Source organism: Kogia breviceps, chromosome 6 (assembly GCF_026419965.1).
Source record: "Kogia breviceps isolate mKogBre1 chromosome 6, mKogBre1 haplotype 1, whole genome shotgun sequence".
Taxonomy (NCBI): domain Eukaryota; kingdom Metazoa; phylum Chordata; class Mammalia; order Artiodactyla; family Physeteridae; genus Kogia; species Kogia breviceps.
Window position 1 is genome coordinate 65,559,001 of NC_081315.1, and position 12,222 is coordinate 65,571,222.

General features: G+C 36.8%; 1 protein-coding gene across 1 annotated transcript in view; it reads left to right on the forward strand.

The window, feature by feature from the left end:
• Nucleotides 1-9,103: 9,103 nt before the first annotated feature.
• Nucleotides 9,104-12,222, forward strand: part of ARHGAP24 (Rho GTPase activating protein 24) — a 771,354-nt gene continuing 768,235 nt past the window's right edge. Inside the window, exon 1 of the mRNA XM_067035989.1 lies at nucleotides 9,104-9,152. The gene's annotated coding sequence lies outside the window, so the exon portion shown is untranslated. The remainder of the gene's footprint in view (nucleotides 9,153-12,222) is intronic.

A 12,222-nucleotide genomic window follows, 5' to 3' on the forward strand; every position in this document is an offset into this window, starting at 1 on the left:
TTAGCCAGACTATGATAGTACAGAGATGAATTAGTTCCTATTTGTTTCCAGGAATAAGTTTGTTTTTGCTGATGAATTTGTTTTTCTTTCAAAATAAATATTCTCACCATGAAACTTTTTATCAAATACAGTATCCCAATCTAGCAACTATTTCTTTCAGAAATCCTGTAACAGCTAATCCCGTTTATCTTTTTAGATGGTCAACCTTTGACTTTGAATTTTTTTAAACTAGAATTCTCAAGTTTTACAATATTTTTAATTTGTAAAGTCATGCAAATCATTTCAGAAGCAGAAAGTACAAATCCCTCATCTTATAGTGACAAAACTGAGGCTCAGAAATGCTAATTGGCTGGTCTAGTCTACTGTTAATTTACAGTTGAACAAGGGCTAGAGACCCAGTCCCTTGACTATCAGTATAGAACTCATCTCAGGTTGCTTTCTAATTTTCTGGCCAAGCTTTCATGAGATATTATTCTTCCAGAATCAAGCCAATTGGAGATTCTAAGGTTTGACAGCAAATCTCAATTTCTAAGTGGGTCTTAGAAGACAGTTTTAAGTTTTAAAAGGCAGTTCCTAATGTGGTTTAATATCTTTTTAAAGGTATATAATAAGAGCAAGTAGAAATATATTTAGATTTCTAATTGTATTTTTTATTATTTTGACTTTGAAAAACCTAAATGTAATATGTGCTTATAATTGTAATATATAGAATGTCACATAACATTCCTCCTAAAATAACTCATGAATCCTATTTTGTAAGTGTTCTTACCCAGAAAAAAACACCACTCGATATATAACCATTGGAATATGTTTTAGGTTTTTTCTTTGTAACCTCTTCAGCTTCATCTCCATTTGATTCTCAGACTAAGAATTCTTAAAAGTGGCAGATGTTCTCCAGATTTTCATAATGCTCTATTCAAAAAAACCAATTTTCTATAATTTCCTTTTTAATGGTACTGCATACCATATGACCTAACCCCTGATATCTGGGTTACTAGTCTCCCAAAGGCTGTTTAGAGCTATATACAGCATCCAAGTATTTGCCAAGTAAAAAAAGTGTTTCCGTCTGAGGATTGCACAGAAGGAAGCCCTGCTTAGCCATAGCTGCCAAACCGGCTGACCATTTCTCCCTGATACTTTCTACTGCAGATGAAGAATCTGAACAGGTGCACGGTTGCTTTTCCCCAAAGGAAAAAAAAAAGACTTTTCAACTAAAGTACATCACTGGTTACACTAAAATAAACATTCTTGAAAAAACGAAGGCTAAATTATTGGGGAGTATCTCTTTCTTTGTATTGATCCCCTCGAAGTCACTGGAAACTATGTGCAGAATAATTGAGCGAGGGTGGACAGTGGTGAAACGCTGCCAAGGTTGTAGTGAGTTATCATAACCACCACCAACAAATGTCTCCTAGAGCTTTCCACAAGTCTGGATGGCACCAGGGTGGTTGCTATGGGAATTGTGTTTTAGTTTCATACTGTTATGCAGGGTTATGGGTGACAGCAGGTCACGGGTTTGTGGCAGGAAGAGTGGCTGCCTCTCCACTCCCAACCTCAGCACAAGTAGCAGGTTTTCAGCTGTGAAGCAAGTGGGAAAGGTGATCATAAAGTCTTGACTTTTTATTTGCTTCTTGTTCTAAAAGGTAGAAGCTGTCTGTGGTTCTGCTCAATATTTCAAAAAGGTCATTTAGGTGAGAGAATGTGTAGTTAATAGACCTGAGAAAAAAACGTGACCACTAAAAATCATTAGGGATAAAGATTAGCAGGCAAGATTACAGAGTTAGGCAAATAGCAGGAGGAGGAAAAAACACTGTAAGCAATCCTGACTCTAGGTAGGCAGGTTAAATTTGGAGGGTCTCAGTGGTAAGCAATATTTAGGCAGGTTAAGTAGGTCTAGACAATTATTATCCAAATATGGCATTGTGACCTGAGGCACAGATTCTGTGACATAGATATTCCAAATATTCTTGCCAAAAGGGAGACCAGTATGATAGCCAAGAGATAGAAGTATATGAAAGGTGGAGATCAAAGTGAGACTTAACAAATTAAAGTGAAGATTTTAATGTGAACAGAATCAGCCAGTGTATCAGGGACAAGAGGAACTTTAATAGTGTTATAAAACATTACCCTAGAAAGAAATCTGTTTTGCTCTTTCAGCCATATCATGCATGAGCCTGTCTAGATTTCTAGAGATGGAGATGCAACTGGTTACTGCAATGCAATACCTCACTCCTCACAATACCTAGAAAATTCATTTTATGTTACAGAGATATCATTTTCTATAAACTTTATTAGGTAATCTGCTTTATCATTCATTATGGAAAATTTACAATAAAACAGAAGAGAGAATATAAAGAACTATCAACCAGCTTCAACAATTGCCAACATATGGCCAACTTTATTACAACTATAATCTTTATATTCTCCAACTTGCTCCCCTCTCCCCATGGATTATGTTGAAGCAAACCTCAGCTAGCCTATTATTTTACCTGCTAAAATTCAGTATGTATTGTAAAAAAATAAGGACTGTTTATAACATCATAACACCCTTCATAATTAACAGTCATTTCTTTTTAAAAAAATAAATTTATTTATTTTACTTATTTATTTTTGGCTACATTGGTTTTCATTGCTGCGCAGGGCTTTCTCTAGTTGCAGCGAGTGGGGGCTTCTCTTCATTGTGGTGCACGGGCTTCTTATTGCTGTGGCATCTCTTGTGGAGCACAGGTTCTAGGCATGTGGCGTTCAGTAGTTGCAGCACACCGGCTCAGTAATTGAGGCTTGCGGGCTCTAGAGCGCAGGCTCAGTAGTTCTGGCACATGGGCTTAGTTGCTCCGCGGCATGTGGGATCTTCCTGGACCAGGGCTTGAACCCGTGTCCCCTGCATTGGCAGGCAGATTCTTAACTACTGAGCCACCAGGGAAGCCCAACATTTCTTAATGTCACTAAATATTTCTTAATGTCACTAAATATCCATTCAGTATCCAAATTTCCCTGATTATCTCATAAATTTCTGTTTATGGTTAGTATTATTTGAATCGAGTCCCAAACAAGGTCCACATTAAGAGCCCATATAAAGCATATAAAGTGCACATTAAGACTCTTTAATAACAGTTCTTCCTGTTTATTTTTTTTCCCTTGCAATTTACTTGTTGAATAAAACAGGTCACTCGTGTTTAGAATTTCCTACATCCTGGTTTTTGTTGATTGAGTTCCAGTATGTGTCATTTACCATGTTCCTCTCATCCCCTGGACTTTCTGTGAAAGAGTGGGTAGGTCTAGAATCTTGATCAGATTCACATTTGCTTTTGTAGCAAGAACACTTCATTACTGGTACTATGTATTTCTTATTGAATCACATCAGAAAACTCATAATGTCTTGGTTATCCCTTGTTGTGATGACATTGATCAGTGGGTTCAGATGTTGTCAGCTGATCTACCATTATAATTTCCAAAATAGCCCTTCATCTAATTGTTTCAGTAGCCACTGATGATTATTGCCTAGATTCATTATTTCATTAGAGTTCCAAAAGGGTTATACTCTAATCCTATCATCCTATCTGTATTTATTACCTAGAATTTATCCATAAAAACATTCTAAAATCTAGAGAAGTTTGTATAGCAAAGGCAAGGCAACTATTTGATTTTTTATCTTCTTTCTTTTTTCATTTTAGTTACCTCATTATAATTTTGAGGAAATTATTAAGCCTTCATCCTAATACATTATAAGAAGATACACACAAACCAGAGAAGTGGCATAATACAATGGGAAAACCAGGGGTCTAGACACATGAGAACTAAGGACCCTTATCTTGCTATCGTATGGTGTGTTGAGGTTGGTTTGTACGTGTGACATTTCTGATATATGCAGTTCCTCTGTAGGCTAAAGAAATATCTTTAATTATGAAGTTCATGTTTCTACAAAGGAATTTAATTCTTTCATTCTCATAATTTCTGGCATTATCAGGACCTCTGTCTGCTGCCCTTATTGATACATGCATTGTTAGTTCTGATAAATGTATTTGTAATCCCCCTTGCTGCTCATTCTGTTTCCTGTTATCTTCTGTTGTTTATTATAGAAACATCCACTGAATATCTGGCTCCATTTTATAGAAATAAATTTCCTATTTTGTGTTTTTTATCTCACTTTTCAACTTAACCCATCCAGTGATACTACTTTTATTTAGTTATCAAGCACTTATTTCAGACAGAATACTTATGTATTTACCTACTATGTTTTCCAGTTTGATTCTGCTTCTTATTAGTTATGAGAACTTGGGCAACTCATCCCTCTAGACTAAGTTTCCTAATTAGTAAAATTGAGATCAATAAATCCAACTCCAGCGGTGTTCTGAAGATTAACAAAGATAATTTATAAGAAATTATCAAAGGACCATTCTTACATTCTGATCTGATGAGTACTTGGTGAGCTCTTTTTTGTAGTAGCCACTGTGCTAAGTTTCAAGGATATGCCAACTAAAGCAGATATGGGTCTTGCTCTCATAGAACTCCATCTAATGGTTCTATGATGTTGGAATACCAACATCAAAATATAATTGCATTTATTCCATAGATGTTCTGCAAGTGATTGATGAATTTGACTATTTGTCTATGCTATTGGTAATTTATTTCTATGTCTTCCCAATTATTAGAAGTTGATGTTTAGTTCTGGTTCACTGCTATTTTCACTGTGCAGTGTCATCTTGGTTTTCTTTACTGGGTTCCAAAGATTAATATACTACTAAGTCTTACTGTAGAACTTCCTAAGTATTAAATATGTAAGTATTATGTAGGGAAGCAGGGAATTTCCATTTCATTCATGCATTCATCCATTTATCAAATATTCAATGAGACTAAAATATGCAGAATGATTTCAGAGAAAATAGAGATGCTCATACCAAATTGTTTTATAAGGCAACAGAAATGAGTTAATCAGAATTAGACAATGCCTCTTCTGTGTTTGACTGGCCATTACTGCCTGCAAATTGACTCAGATATTTGAGATGAAAGATTTGGATCAATATGTCTGATTTAATACACTAGTAAGGCACTAATAACTTGAGATAGATTGACCATACTGTAAAAAATAATTTCCTTTAAAATATAGGTAGGACTATGAGATAAGGAAATGAATAGGGAATGTCACCTGCCAGAACTGAACCATGACTTCCTGTCTGTCCCTTTATAAGCAAAGTTATGCAGTCTTTTACTCATTGTCCCCACTCTCACCCCTATTTCCATTTTACAAATTTTTATTAATTGGCAAACATATCTTTGGCTAGCTTGCTCTGTGCACAGTAATATATTCTCCGTGTTGATATGAGTTATTCTACAACCCGTAGTTTAAAATATCTAAATGTGTGTGTGCATGTGTGTATGTGTGTTTAAGATATTCATTGAGCTGATTCAGAAATCTAATTTCTTTCTTTTTTTTTTTTGCGGTACGCGGGCCTCTCACTGCTGTGGCCTCTCCCGTTGCGGAGCATAGGCTCTGGACACGCAGGCTCAGCGGCCGTGGCTCACGGGCCCAGCCGCTCTGCGGCATGTGGGATCCTCCTGGACTGGGGCATTATCCTGTGTCCCCTGCATCGGCAGGTGGACTCTCAACCACAGCGCCACCAGGGAAACCCCAGAAATCTAATTTCTGTTCATGTGTGCTAGTTGGATTCAGGTCATATCTTTTCATTGAATTCTTAGCTTTATTACATTTTTTGGTGGTCATCAAGGAGAGTATATAACCTCATCGATATTTTGGTTCTTTTACTCTTTTCCATGATTTGGCTACAATTTATTTCCTTTTAACTTTGTCATAATATTCTCTTAACATTTAGTTTCCAAGAGTGAGGTAGTCAAATATATTATTTTTCTCAATTATTTTTTCCCCTTTTCTGTTTGAGGGTTATACTTTCTGACCCCACTGATATCAGATTTGTTCAGTTGACTTGCTGGGCCAATGGAATGCAAGTGGAAGTAACATTTAAGAGCCATCATGTAGTTCTACCATTATAGGCACACCTCAGTTTATTGCGCTTCACTTTATTGCGTGCCTTACAAATTGAAGATTATGGCAACCCTGTGTTGAGCAAGGCTATCAGCACCATTTTTCTAACAGCATCTGCTCATTTTGTATCTCTGTGTCACATTTTGGTAATTCTTGCAATATTTCAAACTTTTTCATTATTATTACATTTGTTTTGGTGATCTGTCATCAGTGATGTTTGATGTTTACTATTACGACTCACTGAAGTCTCAGATGATGGTTAGCATTTTTTAGCAATAAAGCATTATTAAATTAAGGTATGTACATTGTTTTTTAGACATAATGCTATTTCACACTTAATAGGCTACAGGATAGTATAAACATAACTTTTATATGCACTGGGAAACCAGAAAATTTGTGTGACTCGCTTTATTGAGATATTTGCTTTATCACGATGGTCTGGAACTGAATCCACAATATCTCTGAGGTATACCTGTATTCTTTTCCTTCTGCTATGACATCAAAATAAGGGCTGCTCCTTCAGCTTGGGCCCCAGGATGAAGAAGGCATTCAGCAGGAACTGAAGCTGACACAGACATAAATGATGTTATTATTAAAAAGCTCAGATTTTCAGGGTCATTTGTTACTGCAGTATATAACTAAGCTGATTAACACAAAGGAACATGGTAGTTTTATTACTATGAAGAAGTAGGGGGATGAACTGTTAGTGTAACACAGAGGACTGAACATATGTTTTGGAGTTTGAGAGTTATGGGTTTGACCAGGTTTGAATATAATTAGTTGTGAATACTTGGAATAGTTATTAAACTCTTTGAACTTCAGTATTTTTACTTCTAAAATGGGATCAACCCACATAAACTTACAACTTTGCTGTGAAGATTAAATAACTGCATTTAAGGTAATGCTTACTGCTGTAACTAACAATCGAATGCAAAACTGCATAATGACTCAGAGTGTATAGAAGTTTGTTTCTAACTCACTTAAACTGCAAAATTCGTGATCCTGATTGTCCGATGTTTCCTCTCCAAGCAATGACTCAGGGACTTGGCTCCTTCCTTCCATTCTGTGGCTCTGCTATCTGCAAAACAGGGTGTCCAAGGTTGCTTGGGAACTATCTCCATTCCTGTCATCCAGAAATGGCAAAGGAACATGGAGGATCTCAAGAGGGAGGTTTTCATAGACTAGGTGTGGAAGTGCTAACACATTACTTCTGCTCATTTTCCAATGGTGAGTACCCAGTTACATGGTCACGCCCAAGTACAATGTAAGCTGGAAATGTAGTCAGCCATGTGCTTAAGAAGAAAAGGAAATAATAGGTTTGATGAACAGTTAGCAGTCTCTGCCACAGTGATATATGTTAAGGGCAAGACTACCTACAAGAACCTAGTAGATGCTTAATAAACATTCTTTCCCGTTTGCTTTCTCTAGGTTTCTTCAAGGCTTACATAACTATCAAAAAATTTTATCTACTGGGAATCAAACACACAGCTTTAAGATGGAATATATAAATCTTGCAGCCATGAAAAAATGATTAGTTCAGGAGTTTTTCTTGCCTGATAATTCTTTTTTTTTAACATCTTTATTGGAGTATAATTACTTTACAATGGTGTGTTAGTTTCTGCTTTATAAATAAGTGAATCATCTATACATATACATATATCCCCATATCTCCTCCCTCTTGCGTCTCTCTCCCACCCTCCCTATCTCACCCGTCCAGATGGTCACAAAGCACCGAGCTGATCTCCCTGTGCTATGCGGGCTGCTTCCCACTAGCTATCTATTTTACATTTGGTAGTGTATATATGTCCATGCCACTCTCTCACTTCATCCCAGCTTACCCTTCCCCTTCCCCATGTCCTCAGGTCCATTCTCTACATCTTTATTCCTGTCCTGCCCCTAGGTTCTTCAGAACCTTCATTTTTTTTTTTTTTTTTTTTTTTAGGTTCCATATATATGTGTTAGCGTATGGTATTTGTTTTTCTTTTTCTGACTTACTTCACTCTGTATGACAGACTCTAGGTCCATCCACCTCACTACAAATAACTCAATTTCGTTTCTTTTTATTTGCCTGATAATCCTTGATATTCATAAAGCAACGTGCTTAGTGAAAGTATCTTGGTTCATTGCCTGTCAGAACTAGAGGTAAAGCTAGAGGCATTCAATAAATATTTGTTGAATGCCTAACTGAGTAAATATGCCTCTTTTGATTTAATAAAATATCATGACTGAGCAAGTGTTATACCCTTCTGTAAGATATATGGTAAAATATGAGAACTAAACTGGCTCTCTAGGTACTTTGCCAACGAAGAATTGGTATCTGACTTTATTTACTATGAAAAATACTTGTATTTCTAACATAAAATTAAAAGACTTTACACAAATTTTCAGTTTTTTATTATGTTATTGAATAATTCCTTTGGGTTTACACTTTCATGATTCTGGACACATGTGAAAGCTACTGGTAATTTCTGCTAGTCAAAATCAGTTTTGTAAGTCTTTGCAGACATATGAAGATGGGTTTGCCCCTCAGTTTTTCTTTACCTCTTCCTAGATACTTGACTTTGGGCAACTTACATTACATATATGGGCCTCAATATTTTCATCCATAACAACAGGATGAAGATAAATCTAGGTTATATATTTATAGTGAGTTTTAGATGAGGTGTAAAACATATCAAACAATGAATACATTTTCTGTAATATAGTAAATACTCAGTAAATGGCAACTTTTCTATTAATATTAATAGCAGTGATGATATTAGTAATATCATAAATAATAATAATAGAATAATAACAAACTATTACCATGGAAAGGTATATCTTTCTCAGAGGTACACTATATATGTGAAATAAGAATGACGTTTAAAAGTATTTTCCTCTAAAAGCCATCATTCCTAGAGAAAACATGGAATGAGGTTGGAATGTATGTCCTATAATACCCAGACCAAGTTTTTGTTCTCACCTGAGTATTTTGACATTGCATAATTGCATAGTAAACAATATGTCACATGCTTGGCATGTACTTCTTAATAATTTTGAAAAGCCACTAGAGGGTGCTACTTTGTTAGGAAAATAAAAGCACCTCCCAACATTAGCGTTCAGTCTGCAGCGGGGACGTCTGATGTTAGGGGCCAGAACTGAGCTCTCTGCTGTGAGTATCCGGATACAATTTATTCATTTATCGTTTATGTTGGAAGTAAATAGCAATAGTTTAGGCAAGCCACAGAAGTTGATACAGATAAAATCCTAGTCTTTTCTTTCAGTAAATATTTATACCAATTTTGTTATGCAAAAGCTGTGAATATTTCTTACCAAACAAAATTCTGAGGCTATATGACTTTCTTATGGGAGATTAGCTGGTTTTAATTGTGTGTTGTGTTTTGACTAGATATCTGTTGCTCTAAGTTTGGTGTAATGATTTTCTTCTGTCTTTGGTAGTTTTTATCATAAAGATTGGTGAAAATGAAGATCCTGTATTATTTTTGCCCTCTGAAAAATAACATTTCAGTGATCCAAAGGTCACAGATATGTTCAGGTGGGTGAGCTGCAGATAAACTAAGTATATGACCTTCGTTTCCGTAACTCTGAGTTTAAGGTGAATGTTATGCTGATGAGAGATTGTATGAAGTGTCAGCCTCGATAATGAATAACAGCCTTTAGTCTGTAGTTCTTATTCAGTGGCAGAAGCATCTTTGTGAAGCCAATTACCTAAGGATGAAACACACTTGGCATGGGTTTAGTAAAAAGATTTCTGCAGATTAACTTTTGTCTTTTCAGCCAACCATGAAGTAATGATAGAGATGGAGAAAGATTGTCAGTAGTTGGAGGAGAGGAAGAAATAAATGGGGAAACCTAAAAAAATCCTAATTCTCCAGTAGAAGTGAAATGCACAAAAACTGAGTGTTCTCAGTGTGCACATTTTTGATCCCTGATAGAGGAGTTAGCTTCCTGAGGGATTTTTTCCTACTACATATTACTTCTGAAATATGAGTGGGGGAAAAGGGTTTTGGTTTGACTTGCATTAATAAATAGAACAACTAAAAAGTCTCAGAGAAAATTATCTGGAAGAGTCAAGCTCCCCAAGTCTTCTGAGATTCCCCAGGGCCAAAGTAACTACTCATTAGTCCGGATTGGACTTGATGATTACACAGAATATATTCAGGTTACTGGCTCATGGTGTGTGTGTGTGTATGTGTGTGTGTGTGTGTGTGTGTGTGTGTATGCACTCCATACACACACATACACTTTATCACAACTCTAAGAGGTCATGTCAGTCAAGAGCTCAGTCTTACTCTACTCTAATTTTTTTTTTTTTTTTTTTTTTTCGGTATGCGGGCCTCTAACTGTTGTGGCCTCTCCCGTTGCGGAGCACAGGCTCCGGACGCGCAGGCCTAGCGGCCATGGCTCACGGGCTTAGTTGCTCCGCGGCATGTGGGATCTTCCCGGACCAGGGCACGAACCCGTGTCCCCTGCATCGGCAGGCAGATTCTCAACCACTGCGCCACCAGGGAAGCCCTCTACTCTAATTTTTAATGTTAATCCAGCTTCTTTAGCTTGTTTCTCTTTTGGAACAGCTGACCCCTCCCCGTGGTGGGAGCTGGGAGGGGTCAGGAGGCTCTGACCATTATTCACTGTTGAGATGTTTTAAATCCACCTTCAAATCTTTTCCAGAGAATTTGAAACTGGGAACACTTGGGTGGCACTAGAATATGAAAAAACTATTTTTCATCTCTCTTTTTAATTACTGTTGATCATGTGTTTCTTTTTGTAAGTGCACTGGAGAATAGTGATGAAATTGGAATGGGGTTATCCCATTGTCCATGTTAGGGGTATAAGGAAACTCTAATTCACCCTTCTCTGATCAGAAAGGGCTGAATTTTTACTGAGAAGTGTACGTCTACTTTAATTTGCCAGCTGTGTGAAAGCATGGATTACAGAAAATAATATAGAACTAGAAGGGGGATGTCGGTTTTAAGCCTTCTGGTCTCATCTGCTATTCTTAGTTGTGGCAAGTGGGTTTATCTTAAACCATGAGCATGACTAAGCTTTAGTTTAGTTTTTAAATTAAAATCTTTTTTTTCATAAGAAAGAACAGTGTCTATTTGGTTTGCGACAGAAAAATGCCCTCAAACTGTAGAGGCCAATAGAAGTATTGTCATGGTCTGTGACAAAGTGGTCAAAATTAGGCTTTACTAGATTAATTGAACACTATTAAGAAAATACCCTGTTTGTTTTCCCATTCCTTGATTTTCTTTAGCATTCCAATTTCTCATTCTATATACTGCTATCTTGCAAATGACTGTATTGAATGGTTCAGCCTGAGAGCAGATGTTAAAGGTGTAATGATGAGGGAAGTAGAAAAGGTAGTTTATCTTCTCATGTAATACACAGTGTCACTGCCAACAGCTGTGCTTTTGCTTTTGATTTTGTTTTAACTTTTCTATGACCCAGTTCCTGCTTTAAGGCATATTGTACTCTTGTCCTTTTAAGCGTAGATGTTCAAATAATTCCATGGAATCCCCTTTACTGACTTAAAACCTGAGTGGATGTGAAATTTGAAATACTGTACTTGAACTTTTTTTTTTTTTTTTGCTCAATTTTCTCATTTGGAAACTTGAGGGGAGCAAGTTTTTTCAATAGCTTTCTTTGGTATAGCTCCATGATTCTCAAACCCTAGATTGAGGCTTCCCTTCAGTCCCTCACTGGACTGAATTTTGTGAGGGAGTCCTCTTCTTTCTCTTTGTACATCCCTAAACAAACCTTGTTTAAGTAAAAAATAAGTGAAAGTCTTGATTTCCCTGCTTAAGTTAATAACACACACACCTGTATGTCAATCTTACCCATAAGGATTAGGTAAGACAGATGGAGTTCAAAGAAATCAAAATATCACCTTTATCCTTTATGATTGATAAAACTAATATTGGAGACTGTGATTTGGAGAAGTGGCAATAATGACATCTTAATACCAAACTCCAAGCTCAGCCAGAGGCAGGCAGCTGGGAAGATACTGGGTGGAAGTCTGCCCTTGTTCCACCCAAAGGCATGTAGTGTGTGTATACTCTCTCAGGGCAACTAGCTCCCTCCAGGATGTAGGGAATAGAGACTCAGCTGGGTCTACCTAGTTCTTCTCCCCAAAACTCATCAATCAGCTGCTGACTTTCTGAGGTCAGAAACCTTGGAAATACCTCATTACAGAAACCTGAGGGGAGGAAAGAATGTCC